Here is an 18556-nt window from a genome sequence, read left to right on the forward strand (position 1 = left end):
TTTCTTACGAAACGAAGATCGTAGGTCACCAAGAAACAGAAGGTCGAAAACCGAAACATTTATTCCAGTAACATTGTCAGTTTCTCCATACTCATGCAAAACAAAATTTATTTTGATCAAATAGACAAAAGGAAGAAATAGTTTGTGCTGCTTCGCTAAAGCGGCACGGACCTGGTATCTATCAGCACTGCCGCTCACGTTTGACGTTGCAGGTAGAGTTATCGTGGAAACATGTTGATTTCTTTGAGTTAATTTCGTCGCTACGGTAAACAAGCTCAGATAGGACCAATTCCAGGTAAGCAATTGTTTCAGACTACGTCCTTGAAGCATCTTGCGCCCAGTTTCGTGTTTACAAAAAACTGACCATAATTTCACTTGATAAAACCTTTGCAACGTGTTAATGTGTCACGAGATTATAAGCTTGCTTAAAACGAAAACACAGAACGGATAAGAGGAAATGCAGCGTTATCTTCCGCACGTTTCGCACAGAGATACCAACCGACTCACGAAACTACTTTACTTCCGTCGTATGGGCAGTTGCACTTTCTCATCATAGTTAATTTTACCGATCATTCTCTGCTTGTTTCCTTGACGCCTAATCGAACAACGATCAGGCAAGTGTCTAAATGAATAAATGAGTAGCTTATTATCAAAGGACATCTGTTGCTGTTGAGATAAACGTTGTATTTAATTACGAAATGTGCAGTTAACATAATTCCATGCTGCTTTCAGCATAATTAAGTTTATTAATGCAGGAATATTTTTTGCAAAGTACCCAATATCAGTTTAATTAGATAAATCCGTTAAAATTGTCTTTGGAAATACTGATGCCCGTCTTTGAAACCAAAAGCTTTAGATCTCCACATCTGCCGCTTACATAATTGCAGATGTCCGTTTTTGATGCATAGGAATTAACTTCATTGTACAGTGAAAATTTTACAAGAGTATCAGCTAGGAAACTGTAGGAATTTGAAGCTAAAGTGAATAAAAATTGAGTTTTAAACTCTATTATTGGCAAAAAGTAAAAAACTACAATAATCATAATAATCTTTTGAGTGCTGCATACAAAATAAGATGTAAACTTTAATGATATTTTATATGACGTACTCGTTCGCAGGATTTTTAGTAATGAAACTTCTTTGTATTTTAAGGTTCATACATTGTGAGAAAATAGCCAGAGGAACTTCAAATTATTATTTATACAGGAAAATATAAATCCAGATAGGCGTGAATCTGATCTCAAATAGATTTTAAAACGAGAGCGTTGCCAAAATCATTCTGATGTGTTTCACATGAAAATTTTCTGCCTTGATTGTTCCACCATTGATAATGTTCTGATAATTTATCTCTTGTGGTTTGCTGTTGACGTTAGAAATAGGTCTGTCTGCTTCTGTATCTATGTCGTAAGCAAGTTTTTCTTTGACCACCGCCTCGCCTGACTTGGTTTTCAGGCAAATGATGCGCTTGCATGCTGATAGTGTGAAGTGGAGCTGGCATGCTGACTGCGGTTGCTGCTTGGCTTGTTCTTTCCAATCTTCAGACAACCATTCTCTTCCAGTCTGTTGCAAAGTTCCATACTTCTCAAAAACATTGTGTTACGCAGCTTTAATAAAGACAGTATCATTTTTCCTTCGTTCTCTTCCTATTGGGCTGAACATACTATCTGAAGGTGGGAAAGAGCGGCCAGCAACTGGAAAGGCTATTTCAAACTTCATTATGTTTGGAGGTGGATGGTGTCATGAGCTGAGAGGTCAGCAGTTTTCAACTCACTGAATACGATGAAACCCACCTCATTCGAAGATTTCTTTTCTTCCTCTTCCTCCAGCAGTATACTGATACATTAGCAAATGTTAAGACAACAAGTTGACAAGCCCTGAACAATTGAAATATTACGGAAATAAAGCAGTAGGCAATCTGGATTGTTACATTAAGGAGAAAAAAGGTTCTTTTGACAGTCTGAGGTGAAAAGAAAACAGCTGTTGGTTTTATAAGAAAGTTCAGGAAAAAAGCTTGTGCTTGTGTCACTCCAGTTTCATTTTCAGTCCTGAGGAGATGGCTCTGTTGTAGGTACTCGTAAAACACCTGGAAGGTTTCTATTTGTTGGTACAACAATGATAAACTGCGGATGACTACGAAAGAGATAATGGAAGAAAGAAACGCACACACATACGGTACTCTGAAATACTACTCTAGGGCGTGGGATCCGTATGAATCTCAACTAGTACGTGACATCGAACATAGCGGAATTCCTGAATGTTGTTGAGGACCCTACATGTTTCCTTCGCAGAAACCGTACGCATAAAGAGTAATAACAGCTTGGACAGAGGCATATAAACAGACAATTCAATTCCTCCATCTGTCAATGAAAGAAGAAGAATATTTATCCTACGACAAAATAAAGAAAATACCCTCTGTCAACCACGTAACGATAATTTTCAGAGTAAAACATATAGAACGGAACCAGTGAAATTAAATCAGCTAATAAGAATTCACATAGCAAAGAAAAGTACTTGATACTGTTTTTTCGTTGCGCTAAAATTCTTTTACGAAGCATATAAGCAGTGGGCGTGCGGGATTCCACGGTGAACTAAACCGTTACTGCACAACACGGAGAAACAACAGTGAACAGTTTCTTCTGCTGTCGACGCGTCTCTTGCATTACGTAGACGGGTATTACTCTGCCAGCGTTAGATCCCAAGACACGGCAGTTACTGTTTATATGAGGTACGCTTGGCAACGAAGAACAAAACCATAATATGCCTGTCAAGTACGTAAGAGAGAGGGGACGATGTACGGCTAAGATGGGTGAAAGCCCCCCCGCCGCTTCCCGCCCCCCCCCCCCCCCAATATTGTTTAGCAGCAGTTCTGTAAAGCCGGATGGTTAGTAACGATATGTATGGACTTACGTACTCTGCAAGCCACGTTACGGTGTGAGGAGGCGAAGGGTACTAAAAAAGGAATTATTGTCAATAAATGAAATTTCATTCAAAAACACAGGGTCTAAAACATAACTGTTTGCAGCGTCTCAAATATTTTCGTCGGGTAACTATCAGCAGGGGATATACAGCGTGGTCCATTGATAGTGACGAAATAAAGCATCAAACGAAAAAACTACAAAGAACGAAACTCGTCTAGCGTGACGGGGGAAACCAGATGGCGCTGCCATAGGTCAAACGGATATCAACTGCGTGTTTTAAATAGGAACCCCCATTTTTTATTACATATTCGTGTAATACGTAAAGAAATATGAATGTTTTGGTTGGACAATTTTTTTCGCTTTGTGATAGATGGCGCTGTAATAGTCGCAAACGTATAAGTACGTGGTATCACGTGACATTCCGTCAGTGCGGACGGTATTTGCTTCGTGATACATTACCCGTGTTAAAATGGACCGTTTACCAATTGCGGAAAAGGTCGATGTCGTGTTGATGTATGGCTGTTGTGATCAAAATGCCCAACGGGCGTGTGCTATATATTCTTCTCGGTATCATGGACGACATCATTCAAGTGTCCGGACCGTTCGCCAGACAGTTACGTTATTTAAGGAAACAGGAAGTGTTCAGCCACATGTGAAACGTCAACCACGACCTGCAACAAATGATGATGCCCAAGTAGGTGTTTTAGCTGCTGTCGCACCTAATCCGCACATCAGTAGCAGACAAATTGCGCGAGAATCGGGAATCCCAAAAACGTCGGTGTTGAGAATTCTACATCAACATCGATTGCAGCCGTACCATATTTATATGCACCAGTAATCGCATGGCGACGACTTTGAACATCGTGTACAGTTCTGCCACTGGACACAAGATAAATTACGAGACGATGACAGAGTTTTTGCACGCGTTCTATTTAGCGACGTAGCGTCATTCATCAACAGCGGTAACGTAAACCGGCATAATATGCACTGTTGGGCAACGGAAAATCCACGATGGCTGCGACAAGTGGAACATCAGCGACCTTGGCGGGTTAATGTATGGTGCGGCATCATGGGAAGAAGGATAATTGGCCCCCATTTTATCGATGGCAATCTAAATGGTGCAATGTATGCTGATTTCCTACGTCATGTTTTACCGATGTTACTACAAGATGTACTTCCAACATGATGGATGTCCGGCACATAGCTCGCGTGCGGTTGAAGCGGTATTGAATAGCATATTTCATGACAGGTGGATTGCTCGTCGAAGCACCATACCATGGCCCGCACGTTCACCTGATCTGACGTCACCGGATTTCTTTCTGTGGGGAAACGTGAAGGATATTTACTATCGTGATCCACCGACAACACCTGACAACATGCGATAGCGCATTGTCAATTCATGTGCGAACGTGACAGAAGAAGAACTACTCGCTGTTGTGTGGAATGGCTGGCCCAGAGGGCTATGGATTCAACAGTTATGGTCATCAGTCCCCTACAACTTAGAACTACTTAAACATAACTAATCTAAGGACATCACACAACACCCAGTCATCACGAGGCAGAGAAAATCCCTGACCCGCCGGGAATCGAACCCAGGAACCCGGGCGCGGGAAGCGAGAACGCTACCGTACGACCACGAGCTGCGGACGTTGTGTGGAATGTCGTTACACGTATTACCAAATGCATTTACAGGTAATCACGCTGTAACAGCATGCGTTCTCAAAAATAAGTTCACAAAGGTACATTTGTAAGTAGGCTGTTTAGGTTTTTATATTGGTAACGGCACGTAGCGCTTTGTATGAAAATCACTGGCTGTGGTGTGTGCAGTCTGTGGCTGGTTTGCATTATTGTTGTATATTGTAGTGTTGGGCAGCTGGATGTTAACAGCGCGTAGCGTTGCGCAGTTGGAGGTGAGCCGCCAGCAGTGGCGGATGTGGGGAGTGAGATGGCGGAGTTTTGAAAGCGGATCATCTGGACAGAGACAGTAAATTTGTAAGACTGGATATCATGAACTGATATATATATATATTATGACTTTTGAACACTATTAAGGTAAATACATTGTTTGTTCTCTATCAAAATCTTTCATTTGCTAACTATGTCTATCAGTAGCTAGTGCCTTCAGTAGTTTGAATCTTTTATTTAGCTGGCAGTAGTGGCGCTCGCTGTATTGCAGTAGCTTGAGAAACGAATATTTTTGTGAGGTAAGTGATTTGTGAAAGGTATAGGTTAATGTTAGTCAGGGCCATTCTTTTGTAGGGATTATTGAAAGTCAGATTCCACTGCGCTAGAAAATTTTGTGTGTCAGTTTAAGCACAGTCATGTATAATTTTTCTAAGGGGACGTTTCACATTTATCACAATGGAACAACCGAAATAAAATGTTCAAACGTACCTACGTTCTGTATTTTGATTTAAAAACCTACCTGTTACCAACTGTACGTCTAAAGTTGCGAGCCACATGTTTGTGACTATTACAGCGCCATCTATGACAAAACGAAAAAAGTGGTCCAACTAAAACATTCATATATCTGTACGTACTACACGAATATGTAATAAAAATGGGAGTTTCTATTTTAAAAAAAAGGAGTTGATATCCGTTTGACCTATGGCAGCGCCATCTAGCGGGCGAACCATAGCGCCATCTGGTTTCCCCCTTCAAGCTAGACAAGTTTCGTTCTTTGTCGTTTTTTCGTTTGACGGTTATTTCGTGAGATATTTGGCCCGGTCACGATCAATGGACCACCCTGTATGTTTCAGGGAATTCGTGACACTTGGCTGCATTAAAATAATTTGTTCATTTGCTACCGGTTTCGGTCGATGACGTCATCTGGCACGAAAAATTGGCTACAGTGTCACAAGTCAGTCATGTTGAACTATACAGTCGCATTAATTGGCGGTTTCGTAAGTAATAGTACAGAAAAACAACACTTTTCACACATCAGCAACCTTGCTGATGCACACGCAACAGGATACTATTGCAACTGTTTGCAACGTACCACAGTAGCCTAGAAGAAATCGGGGCGAATAATTTAATACAGGATACATGTGGTCTATTAAGCTGGGAAACAACCTCGAATTGGCCGGCAAAAGCCAGCTAGCCCACAGTGCATTCGCTCTCGTAAGTCACAGGCGTAGTCTGCTATTTCGTCTGTAGTACTAATGTAAACTTTCGCATGAGGTTATTGGAAAAAAATGAGATTTTTGTAAACGTTATAGAGAAGCTAATTATATTTACAATTCGATCTAAACTTAACCCTCGCAAGCGCAGAAGTTTCGCAGTGATAAGGGAAAGAAAAGAAATGAATTGTTAATCTTATGCTGTTAAAATTGACAAGATTTTGAGGTAAAATTTACGCAACCGCTAATTTTCCATTCTGTAAGAGCAAGAACAAAGCGTTTTAATATTCAAGGACGATTTAAGCCGTCTCGGGCGACAGGCAAGCGCTGTAACTTACGTAGGCCAATTTGAGACTGCTTCTCGGCTTGATAGACCGCAAGTGTCCTGCATCAATTTGTTCTTATCGACTTCATCTACAACACTGTGGTACGCTGTAAACATCGTTTACACCCTGTATATGAAACTAAGCGACGAAAGTAGGTCATTAGTGACGCGTAAAGCCACAAACCTTTGCGACTGTAGTCACTATATGTAGCTGAATGGAATCGAGCATTCTAATATGTTAAGTTATTTAAGGACTGCACGCCATGTATCTTCAACATAGCTTCAAAGCTCTGTTGTGTCCAGAATAAATTTTTCGTTCAGAAGCAGAGTGAGCGCTATTTTGAAATTTTCTTTAAATATTAAAAACTGAGTGATGGACCAGGATCCGAACTCGGAACCTTACAGACGAAGCTATCCAGGCACGACTTGCGACCCTCCCTAACAACTTTTCTCCCGACAGAACCTCTCCCCTACTTTCCCCTCTGTACGGAAGTTTTGCTACATATTTTATTGGACATACGCTGCTGGAAGAAACTTTACTGTTGCTCTAAGGCTAAGCCGCATCCTAGAAGACCATCTCCAGGTTGAATTGTCTCTGCAGCAGTTCTGATACGTGTAAAACCGATACTTGAATGCATTAAGGAGGTACGGATGTACAGTGGAATAGTTACGCTGAAATGGAAAGATTAGCCAAAGATAAGCAGGTATTCAGCGCTGCATCAGATCGCTTTAGGATCGATGACTGCAGCAACACAACACTAGGTTGCGCAAAAATTCCAAAAAGTGGTGCAGTTTTAGGACGGTGTCAGCAATTTCTAGATTTCCGGAAAACGTTGACAGAGTGCCCTACTGCAGACTGTTAACGACGGTACGAGCATATGGAGTAAGTTCCCAGACATGTGAGTGGCTTAAAGACTTCTTAACTTATACACTGAAGCGTCAAAGAAACTGCTATACGCATGTGTATTCAAATACAGATTAATGTATACAGGCAGGATGTGGTGCTGCGGTCGGCAACGCCTATATAAGGCAACAAATGTCTGGCACAGTTGTTAAATCGGTTACTGCTGCTACAATGGCAGGTTATCAAGATTTATCTGAGCTTGGACGTGGTGTTATAGACGGCGCACGAGCGATGGGACATAGCGTCTCCGAGGTAGCGATGAAGTGGGGGTTCTCCCGTACCAGCATTTCATCAATGTACCGTGAATATCAGGTTTCCAGTAAAACATCAAGTCTTCGACATCGGTGAGGCCGGAAAAAGATCCTGCAAGAACGGGACCAATGACGACTGAAGACAATCGTTCAACGTGACAAAAGTGCAACCCTTTCGCAAATCTCTGCAGATTTCAATGCTGGGCCTTCAGAAAGTGTCAGCGTGCGAATCACTCAACGAAACATCATCGATATGTGCTTCCGGAGCCGAAGGCCCACTCGTGTACCCTTTATGACTGCACAGCACAGAGCTTTACGCCTCGTTTGGGCTCGTCAACAGCGACATTGGACTGTTGATGACTGGAAACATGTTGCCTGATCGGACGAGTCTCTTCAAATTTTATCGAGCGGACGGATGTGTATGGGTATGGAGACAACGTCATGAATCCATGGCCCTTGCATGTCAGTAGGGGACTGTTCAAGCTGTTGGAGGCTTTTTAATGGTGTGGGACGTGTGCAGTTAGAGTGATGTGGGACTCATGATACGTCTAGATACGACTCCGACAGGTAACACGTATGTAAGCATTTTGTCTGATCACCTGGATCACCATACGTCCAGAATTGCTAGAGAGTGGCTCAAGGAACTCTCTCCTGAGTTTAAACACTTCCGCTACCCACCAAACTCCCCAGACTTGAACACTGAGCATATCTAGGATAACTTGCAACGTGATGTTCAGAAGAGATCTCCAAACCTCCGTACTCTTGCGGATTTATGCGCAGCCTTGCAGGATTCATGGTGCCAGTTCCCTCCAGCACTACTTCAGACATCAGTCGAGTCCATGCCACGTCGCGTTGCGGCACTTCTGCGTGCTCGCGGGGGTCCTACACAATGTTAGGCATGTGAACCAGTTTCTTTGGCTCTTCATTGTAGAACCCAGTATGTTGTCTTTGGCCGCGGCCTTGGCCTTATCAGAGATAAGGGTACCGTCAGGAGTGCTCCAGGGAAGTGTGATGGGACCGCTGTTATATATATATATATATATATATATAATATACAATACAATCCACTTTTCCACCTTATTTCTAAAAGTTTTTCTATCTTTGACATCTTTAAGTTCAATATTTGCTTTTTGTAAATCTAATTTTACTTGGCTAATCCATGGTGTTGTTGATTTGACTTTTTCTATGTAAGTGAGAATTCTGTTGGTGAGTCGTGTGGGGGTAAGTCTAGTGACATGTCCATAAAATATATATATATATATATATATATATATATATATATATATATATATATATATATATATATGGCTGACATTGTGGGTAGCAATTTACGGCTGTTTCATGACGATGTTGTGATGTACGGGAAGGTGTCGTCGTCGATTGATAGCAGCAGGACACAAGATTAGTTAGGCAGAATTTCTAGTTGGTGTGATGAATGGCAGCTGGCTCTAAATGTAGAAAAATGTAATGTTATGCGGATGAGTAGGAAAAATTAACGCGTAATGTTCGGATACAGCATTAGAAGTGTCCTGCTTGACAGTCATGTCGTTTAAATACTTGGGCGTAACGTGGCTAAGGAATATGAAATGAAACGAGCATGTGAGGATTATGGGAGGCGAATGGTCGGCTTCGGTTTGTTGGGAGAATTTTGGAAAAGTGTGGTCCATCTGTAAAGGATACCGGAGATAGGATGCTAATGCTACCTATTCTTGGGTACTATTCGAGTGTTTGGGATCGGTACCAGGTCGCATTAAAGGAAAACATAGAAACAATTTAGAGGCGGGCTGGTAGATATGTTACTGGTAGGTTCGGACAACACGCAAGTGTTACGGAGATGCTTCGGGAACTCAAATAGGAAATGCTGGAGGGAAGGCGACGTTCTTCTTGGGAGACACTACCAAGAAAATTTAGAGAACCGAAGTTTGAAGTTGATCGCAAACCGATTCTACTGCCGCCAGCAGACCTTTAGCGTAAGGACCACGAAGACAAGATATGAGAAATTCGGGCCCATACGGAAGCATATAGACAGTCGTTTCTCCTCGCTCTGTTTGCGAGTGGAATAGGATAGGAAATGGCTAATAGTGATACAAGGTTTGCGAAAAATGTATGCAGATGCAGATACCGCGAGGAATTAAGTTCTTGCCTAAATCTGCAGCTATTGTGAGGGGGAAATAGGCTCACATTAGACGAAAATTTGTCACCCGAGGAGAGACTAGCCCCGATAATGGCCTCGATTCGGCAATAATAAGAAAAGAAATGGAATGGAAATGAAGTCGCATGCTTCTTGACAGAGCGTAGGGGGAACGATGCGGGAGACCCGCACCGCCGTACTAGGCAAGGTCCTAGTGGAGGTGGTTTGCCGTTGCCTTCCTCCGACCGTATTGGGGATGAATGATGAAGACGACCCATCAACACCCACTCATCTCGGGGCAGGTGAAAATCCCTCACCTTCCGGGAATCGAACCCGGGACTTCGTGCTCGGGAAACGCGAATGCTACCGCGAGACCACGAACTGCTGACAATAATGAGGCTCCACTAGTTTTTCCCGGTATGCCATACGTACTTAACGCCGTCGAGATGCGGTAGCATGCCTGAATGTACACCAAATGAGGAAAGTTGCTTGCAGCTTGTGAACACCGCTATTGTCATCTTCGAGGAAGGGAGTGTCCACAGCATACTCATCTGTAATAACAATAATAATAATAATAAATCTGTAACACTGTCGTTTCTGTCTGAACACGATTCTCCAAAACTACTAGCCGAATCTTCATGGGGTTTTCACAAGGTAACTTCAGCATAACTTGGGTCATCTTACAGGCTTAATTCCATCAAAATCGGATCACAAAGAAAACTGATATCGTAATTGAAAGCTTTATGGACACTAATATTGTAAATATGAAAGTAACTCTTACGTTTTCACGACGAACTCGCGCAAGCGATTTGGATGGAATTTGGTATGGAGATAGCTTGAACCCTAAGAAAGAATATAGGCTCCTTTAGAAAGTTTGTAGTACAAGATTCTTATTGACTTCAAGAATATTTTGCGAATCAGGTAAAAACATTTGCTCTTTGAAAAAGCTATTCAACTAACACTTTTGATATTTATCGTAATTGTGAATATGCTTTTATTGATTGATATGCGCTACACGATACAATTCAAAGTAATGAATACAATGCTCATACAATCTTCGTGTTTAACACATACTTCCACACTGTTTTTTGCATATTGTACACGTTGTATAATGTATAGCTACTCCAATAGCACGATACGATCGATGCGCGCTCCTGCCCTGGCCTTCCGTACACACTGCTCGGCAGCGACGTTGAGGATGCCGACGCATCCTGCACTGTGACAGCATGGGCGGGGAAGAGCAGAGCGCACATCATGAGCGTTCCATACAGTTGGCCGCAGTCGTTTAATGAACAAAGTAAGAGCATATGGACTATCAGACCAATTGTGTGATTGGATTGAGGAGTTCCTAGATAACAGGACGCAGCATGTCATTCTCAATGGAGAGAAGTCCTCCGAAGTAAGAGTGATTTCAGGTGTGCCGCAGGGGAGTGTCATAGGACCGTTGCTATTCACAACATGTATAAATGACCTAGTGGATGACATCGGAAGTTCACTGAGGCTTTTTGCAGATGATGCTGTGGTGTATCGAGAGGTTGTAACAGTGGAAAATTGTACTGAAATGCAGGAGGATCTGCAGCGAATTGACGCATGGTGCAGGGAATGGCAATTGAATCTCAATGTAGACAAGTGTAATGTGCTGCGAATACATAGAAAGATAGATCCTTTATCATTTAGCTACAATATAGCAGGTCAGCAACTGGAAGCAGTTAATTCCATAAATTATCTGGGAGTACGCATTAGGAGTGATTTAAAATGGAATGATCATATAAAGTTGATCGTCGGTAAAGCAGATGCCAGACTGAGATTCATTGGACGAATCCTAAGCAAATGCAATCCGAAAACAAAGGAAGTAGGTTACAGTACGCTTGTTCGCCCACTGCTTGAATACTGCTCAGCAGTGTGGGATCCATACCAGATAGGGTTGATAGAAGATATAGAGAAGATCCAACGGAGAGCAGCGCGCTTCATTACAGGATCATTTAGTAATCGCGAAAGCGTTACGGAGATGATAAACTCCAGTGGGAGACTCTGCAAGAGAGACGCTGAGTAGCTCGGTACGGGCTTTTGTCAAAGTTTCGAGAACATACCTTCACCGAAGAGTCAAGCAGTATATTGCTCCCTCCTACGTATATCTCGCGAAGAGACCATGAGGATAAAATCAGAGAGATTAGAGCCCACACAGAGGCATACCGACAATCCTTCTTTCCACGAACAATACGTGACTGGAATAGAAGGGAGAACCGATAGAGGTACTCAAGGTACCCTCCGCCACACACCGTCAGGTGGCTTGCGGAGTATGGATGTAGATGTAGATGTAGATGAGCTATGCTTACCCAAACACAAAGACACCTGAGGGCAGCTGATGTTATTGCATGTACAGTAGTTTACTTAGTCAATGTCACTAATCGTAACAAAATTAGCGATATGCGAGCACAGCAGCAGGTGACATTATCATCAATATCTAGAAGAAAGTGTTACTGTAAATCTTGAAATAATCAACCCAGTTCATGTTCACAGAAACCTGAAAGCGTTAGCCTATGCTATGTTACTCTCCCTGAAGACAATGCAGGTTAAATACCTCACTGGCTCTTCGGTGCTTTCAACGCCTTGTATCATCTGACGAGGGGCACAATCGAGACTCTTCGGACAACCCTCCAGGCAGTTAGTGTGCAGCTGATGTTCTGGCCACTGAAGACGTGTAGCTCTGTATGTCTGTAAGAAATTACCTTGTGTGCAGTGCCTGACTCCAAATATCCGTCGAATGCTGTTCCCTTCGAAAATTTGCCGGCCGGTGTGGCCGAGCGCTTCTAGGCGCTTCAGTCTGGAACCGCGCGACCGCTACCATCGCAGGTTCGAATCCTGCCTCGGGCATGGATGTGTGTGATGTTCTTAGGTTAGTCGGGTTTAAGTAGTTCTAAGTTCAAGGGTACTGATGACCTCAGATGTTAAGTCCCATAGTGCTCAGAGCCAGCCCTTCGAAAATTTCATTCAGAAACTGGTTGAAACGGACCTAAATTCACTGGCAGCAGTAATTCTTCGTGGGTTTGAAACTGATTGTTACAAGAGGCGACACTCGCACTCTGTCACTGTCGGTTAGGATCAGTTTACGTACACTGTAATAACTTACAGTTTTGGCAAGCCTGTTATGGACATTACCTTTTGCACTCTTCACTTGTTGCATTCTGTACTATTTTATGACTGGCGACAATTTGTAGACTTACAACAGCGACATCTAACGAGCTTAAGGCACAAACATATGTTGTGGCTACTACAGTACAGTTTTTTATGAACAGTAGCGCTATTGACAGTATGACTCAAAATATTGTAAATATGTGCGCCAATACTTAGCTGATCTTGTGCATATTTTGCTACGACGCCACTATGGCTTTATTTATTAGGACATGTTATGAAACAGGCATGCCTCGCCATATTTCAGGTGCCTATTTCAACACACATGAAAGCAATAATCTTTCATTATGGTAGCGCTTATTGTTTTAAGATGTAATTTGTCCACCATTTGTGATTCATTTCCCATGGTTTTCTGCAGATCTGAAGATGGTCTTTGCTGAACGAAACCGATAGTCGAAGAACAAAAAGTTTTGTGATCATTGACGGAAACAAAAATTATCCTAAACTTCCTCGATCACAATTTTAATCCGGGACCATGTCACAGCTTATGGAACATTGTTCTTACAGTTTTTATAGTTGTGAGTAATACACCATTCCTTGTAGGCACGTTAGACAATTTGCGTTGATACACCAACACATCAATAAACTTCAGCGTCGTTGTGGGCACGGCCAAACCCGATTACTTCTTTCCGTTACGTCAACACGTCGACCGATATTACTGCATTATTCTATGCAACTTATTCGCAAACCTACGTTTATAGTATTTGAAGATTTAGAGAAAGCATTTGCGAACGTTGAGTGGAAAACACACTCAGAAGTACTGAAAGCAGCGTGAATAAAATATACTATGTACAGCTTGCACACAATCCCGACTGCACTTACAAAGGGTCGGATGACATGAATGGAAAAGGGAGTAAGGTAGGGGTGTCACCTCACCCCGATGTTATTTCACCTGTGGCCTAGGGGGCCGGCCGAAGTGGCCGTGCGGTTAAAGGCGCTGCAGTCTGGAACCGCAAGACCGCTACGGTCGCAGGTTCGAATCCTGCCTCGGGCATGGATGTTTGTGATGTCCTTAGGTTAGTTAGGTTTAAAAAAAAAAAAATAGTTGGCCTTTGGCTGTGCTGCGGTGAGGACGCGCTGTTTGTGTTCCTGCCGCGGAGCGAGCGCTCGTGTTGTTTACATAGTATTCGGCCGTTTCGCGCGTGCCGTACTCAGCATATAGATCACTATGGCGCACCAATACAGAAAATCGACGCTCAAATTTACGTTCCGCAACGAATTTGCACGGCCTAAAGCACTCGAAGTCGAACGATTTCTACGAGAAGAAGTTAAAATCCCGGCGAGCGAAATTCTCGGCATTCACTTGTCCATTGTGAGTAGTATCGTATATGTCAAGATCATCAACGACGCAACATGTGAACGGATCCTTCGGGACACGAAACAGGGCCTCCGTTTCTGCCATGCTGATGGCAATGTGGGGACTGTGCACGTCGATTATTCTGGCATGGGACTTCGCACGATCAGAATTTTCGAACTTCCTTTCGAACTACCGGCGGAGGACGTCGTGACAGCGCTGCGCCCCTACGGCACGGTCCATGATCATATTGCGGAAAAATGGACGCAATTCCAGACATATCCTGTGCTGAACGGCGTCCGCCAGGTCCGAATCGAACTTAAACGACATGTACCTTCATATCTGACTATCGGTGGCTGCCGTGCCATCGTCATCTACGATGGGCAACCGAAGACCTGCTCTGGTTGTGGGAAGGAGGGACACCTCAGATCAGAATGTATGCAACGTCGAATCACGCAACTGCCACCGGCTGAAGCGGACCCGCCATCGCAGCCGACGCTGCTTCCTGTGACTTATGCAGCAGCCCTCACGACAGCTACCACTTCACCACGACAGCCGACATCCACTGCTGTGTCGCGGCTCCATGCTCCAATACAGGGCGATGATGCCACACCCGTTCCACAAGCTACGGATTCAACTCCGATGCCGCCGCCTCCGTCGACGGATAACAACATACAGGAAGATAGCATGGCCGTCGATTCGCTTATTGTGCCTACGGCTGCCTTTGTGCCGGAACGTCGTGAATCTTTGCCATCGTCTGACGCAGAAGAGCACACCAGGAAGCAACGCTCTCCGAAGCGACGGAAGCGGAGGCGTAGAGCAACTTCCGAACGGGATGCGACACCGCCTCCAGAGGATGACGATTCCACCTTCAATGACGACGCTACCACAGAGGCAGCCGCCATTTGCTGCAGTGTGGCACCATCGAACGATAATGAGGACCAACCACATATATCTACAGTGGCACAATCGGATGCCGAGATGCAGGACAGATGCTGCCCACCACCTTCTGGAGTGCAAGCACCAATGCCGTGTCCTAAGGACGCTAGGGAAGCCGATCTTGCTTTCAGTTCCCCGACGTGGGCGGATGACCACGACGACGACGGAACCATGCAAGTTACGCCAACAGGGCCCACGGCATTGGCGCCGGCTCTCTAGAACGGCCTGCAGGTGAGGTTTGGGGGGCTGCGGAGGTGTCAATACAGTCAGAAGCGTCATAGGTAATTCCAGTCTTAATGAATAACTTAACACCTGCGGTTCGGCAACAAGCTTATCGTATCGCCACGCTTAACATCAACACGATACGAACGGCAGTGAAGATCCAGTTGCTGCGTGAGATGCTTCGTTCTTCGGATGTTGACATTGCCCTGTTGCAAGAAGTATATATAGCGGCCCTCCCCGTTTTCTACGGTTATGTGACATATGTGTCACCGGCGGACCGGAATGGCAGCGGTACGGCAATACTAGTGCGCGACGGAATTGCCATCGAAGAAGTGACTTACCTTCCGTCAGGAAGGGGGTTGGCGATCACAGCACTGGGCACGCGCATCATTAACATTTACGCTCCATCAGGAACTGACCAACGCCGCGAACGATCGCTGTTCTACTCGGAGGATATCGCCCCCCTCTTTATCAGCAGCTTCGAGCAATATATCTTCGGCGGCGATTTTAACTGTGTGCTCCACCCCAAAGACCAAGTCCCACATTTCTCGACTTGTCAAGAACTTCGGCTCCTGGTTCGAGACCTGCTTCTCACCGACACGTGGGAGACAGTGCACGGTGACCGTCCCGGTCCGACATACCTTACTACTCACTCAGCCAGTCGCCTAGACCGCATTTATGTCTCACGAGCTCTAGCACCGGGAGTATTGGACGCCGAACGTTGGCCGCTTGCCTTCTCCGATCATAGCGCTTTCATATGCACACTCACTCTACAACAGCAGCGGATATGGCGCAGCCGAGGACCCTGGAAGCTGAATGTGGCACATCTTCAAGCCCCGGAATGCCGTCAGATTATCGCCAACACATGGCTGGATTGCGAACGTCGTCTTCCCCGATACCCATAGACTCTAGCATGGTGGGTGGACTGTGCAAAACCAGCTTTTCGGCGTGTGCTAACTCAATTCGGAAAAGATACCGCAGCTTGGCATCGTCACACATTGGACTTTTATTACACGATGCTTCGCGAACTCGACAGCCAACCACCATCTCCAAACCGACAAATGGAAAGCCGCCGAATTAAAGGTAAAATATTGTCTCTTACGAGGAAACGTTTGGAGGGGGTCGTAGTGCGATCGCGACGTCAAGACCGAGTGGAAGGAGAAAACCCGTCTATGCATCACATCGTGCTCGACAGCCGCCGACGCCGACAGCAGCTGATCACGGACCTCGTATTGCCAGGTGGCAGGGTCGTAACGACTCAGGCGGCGGTTACAGAAGCCTTCGCAGATCACTATCGCCGGTTTTACGACGAGGTGAATACAGAGGACGAGGAAGCGGACGATCACGACATACTGCAGCATGTGTCGCACACCCTCGACAATGCAGCAGCGGCGACGCTTTTAGGTGGAATTACACGAGACGACATCGAGGACGCGCTTAACAAGGGAGCACTCAACAAATCTCCCGGGCCAGACGGACTGCCGCTCGAGTTTTATCGTACTTTCCGCGATCTCATGATGCCCCGATGGATCATCATGTACCAAGAACTGATAACCCCTGGTTCCCACGTGCCACCTGCATTCGTGGAAGGTCTCCTTATACCGATACACAAGCCTTCCAGAGGTCGGACGGTCGAGGACTACAGGCCCATTACAATGCTTAACTCGGACTATAAAATCTTCGCCCGATTACTCGCCAGCCGCATAAAGAAGGTTCTGCCCCTGCTCCTCTCAATGGAGCAAACGACACAGGGTGGAGTGACCAACATGCAAACGGCAACCAGTGAATGCAGGGATTTAATAGCCATCGCCACATCCTGTCGCCTTCGAGCTGCTCTGATCTCCATTGATTTCGACCACACCTTCGACAGAGTTCACCACAAGTTCCTTCTGTCCGTAATGGCCCGCATGGGCTACCCGCCTGACTTTATCGACATCTTTCAGCGCCTTTTCCGTGGAGCTGCATCCCGTGTACTGGTGAATGGACGGATTGCGGGTCCCTTTCCGATCCGACGGTCAGTTCGCCAAGGATGCCCACTCTCCATGATTCTTTACGCGATCGCACTCGAACCACTTGTCGGAGGGTTGAAAAACAGGCTCTCGGGCATTTCATTGAGGGATCATACCTTTCAGTGCAGAATATATGCTGATGACCTTCTATTACTTGTCCGATCTGATGACGAGGTACGCTCGGTGATACAATGGGTCAATCGCTATGGTTTGGCAGCGGGCAGCCGCATGAATGTGGCCAAGTCGGCAGCGATGCCCATTGGGAGAGGTCTACAGGACGACGCTTTAGCCCCACTCCCACTAGTTAACAAGATCCGGTTCTTGGGCATAACATTTACACAGGATGTGCGCCGCACGGCTGCCATGAACTATGCACGATTACTACAGGCAATACGCACAGAAGTTCGCCGGAACTTACTTCGACGGATGGACCTCCTACAGCGTGTGGAATACCTCAACCTTCACGTGGCGACTAAGATGATCCACATGGCCCAGGTCCTACCGATATCGACAGCGATGGCACACAGACTGCAAGCAGCGTTTGGGTATTACCTTACCGCCGGACACCTATTCAAAGTCCGCTACGAAACACTCACCCTCCCTCCACTTGATGGCGGACTGGGACTTATAAATGTACGAGCGAGGGCTACAGCATTATACTTGTGCACAATGATGAAATTGTGGACCCACCAAGATGCTTCCCTTACGGGTCGTCTGTTAGAGGAATTGCTGCCGGCGTCTCTTATGCCACCTGTCACGGTTGCACACATTACACCCTCACTCTCGCACCTCTCGGCATTTATTCTTGAGTATAGTTACGTGCACCCAGATCTTCCCAACACTCGCACTCCCAAGGCGAGAGATTTTTACAGACTGCTGCTAAGGTCCACCCCTCGCAATGTGATTGAGAGGAAGAGCCCTACGACCCTATGGCCTGCAGTGTGGAGAGCGGTCCAGAAGTCGTTCCTCCCCACGCGGGTACGAGCCGCGTGGTACCAGGTGGTGAACGGGAAGGTTGTAACACGACAAAGGCTGCACGCTATTGGGATGGCGGATTCCCCCCTTTGTCCACATTGCCACCTCGTGGATACTGACGAACACCGTTTAACATGTGGATCGGCGTTAGAGGTATGGCTGCTAGTGCAGAAGATCCTCGCCTGCTACCTACGTATCGCGCCTCGCACAATTGAGCCACGGCTCCTCCTTTGTCCAGAGGATACTTATTTCCCACCTGCGAAGACTCATGCTCTCAC

The sequence above is a fragment of the Schistocerca cancellata genome, chromosome 3, assembly GCF_023864275.1.
Source record: "Schistocerca cancellata isolate TAMUIC-IGC-003103 chromosome 3, iqSchCanc2.1, whole genome shotgun sequence".
NCBI classification, from domain to species: domain Eukaryota; kingdom Metazoa; phylum Arthropoda; class Insecta; order Orthoptera; family Acrididae; genus Schistocerca; species Schistocerca cancellata.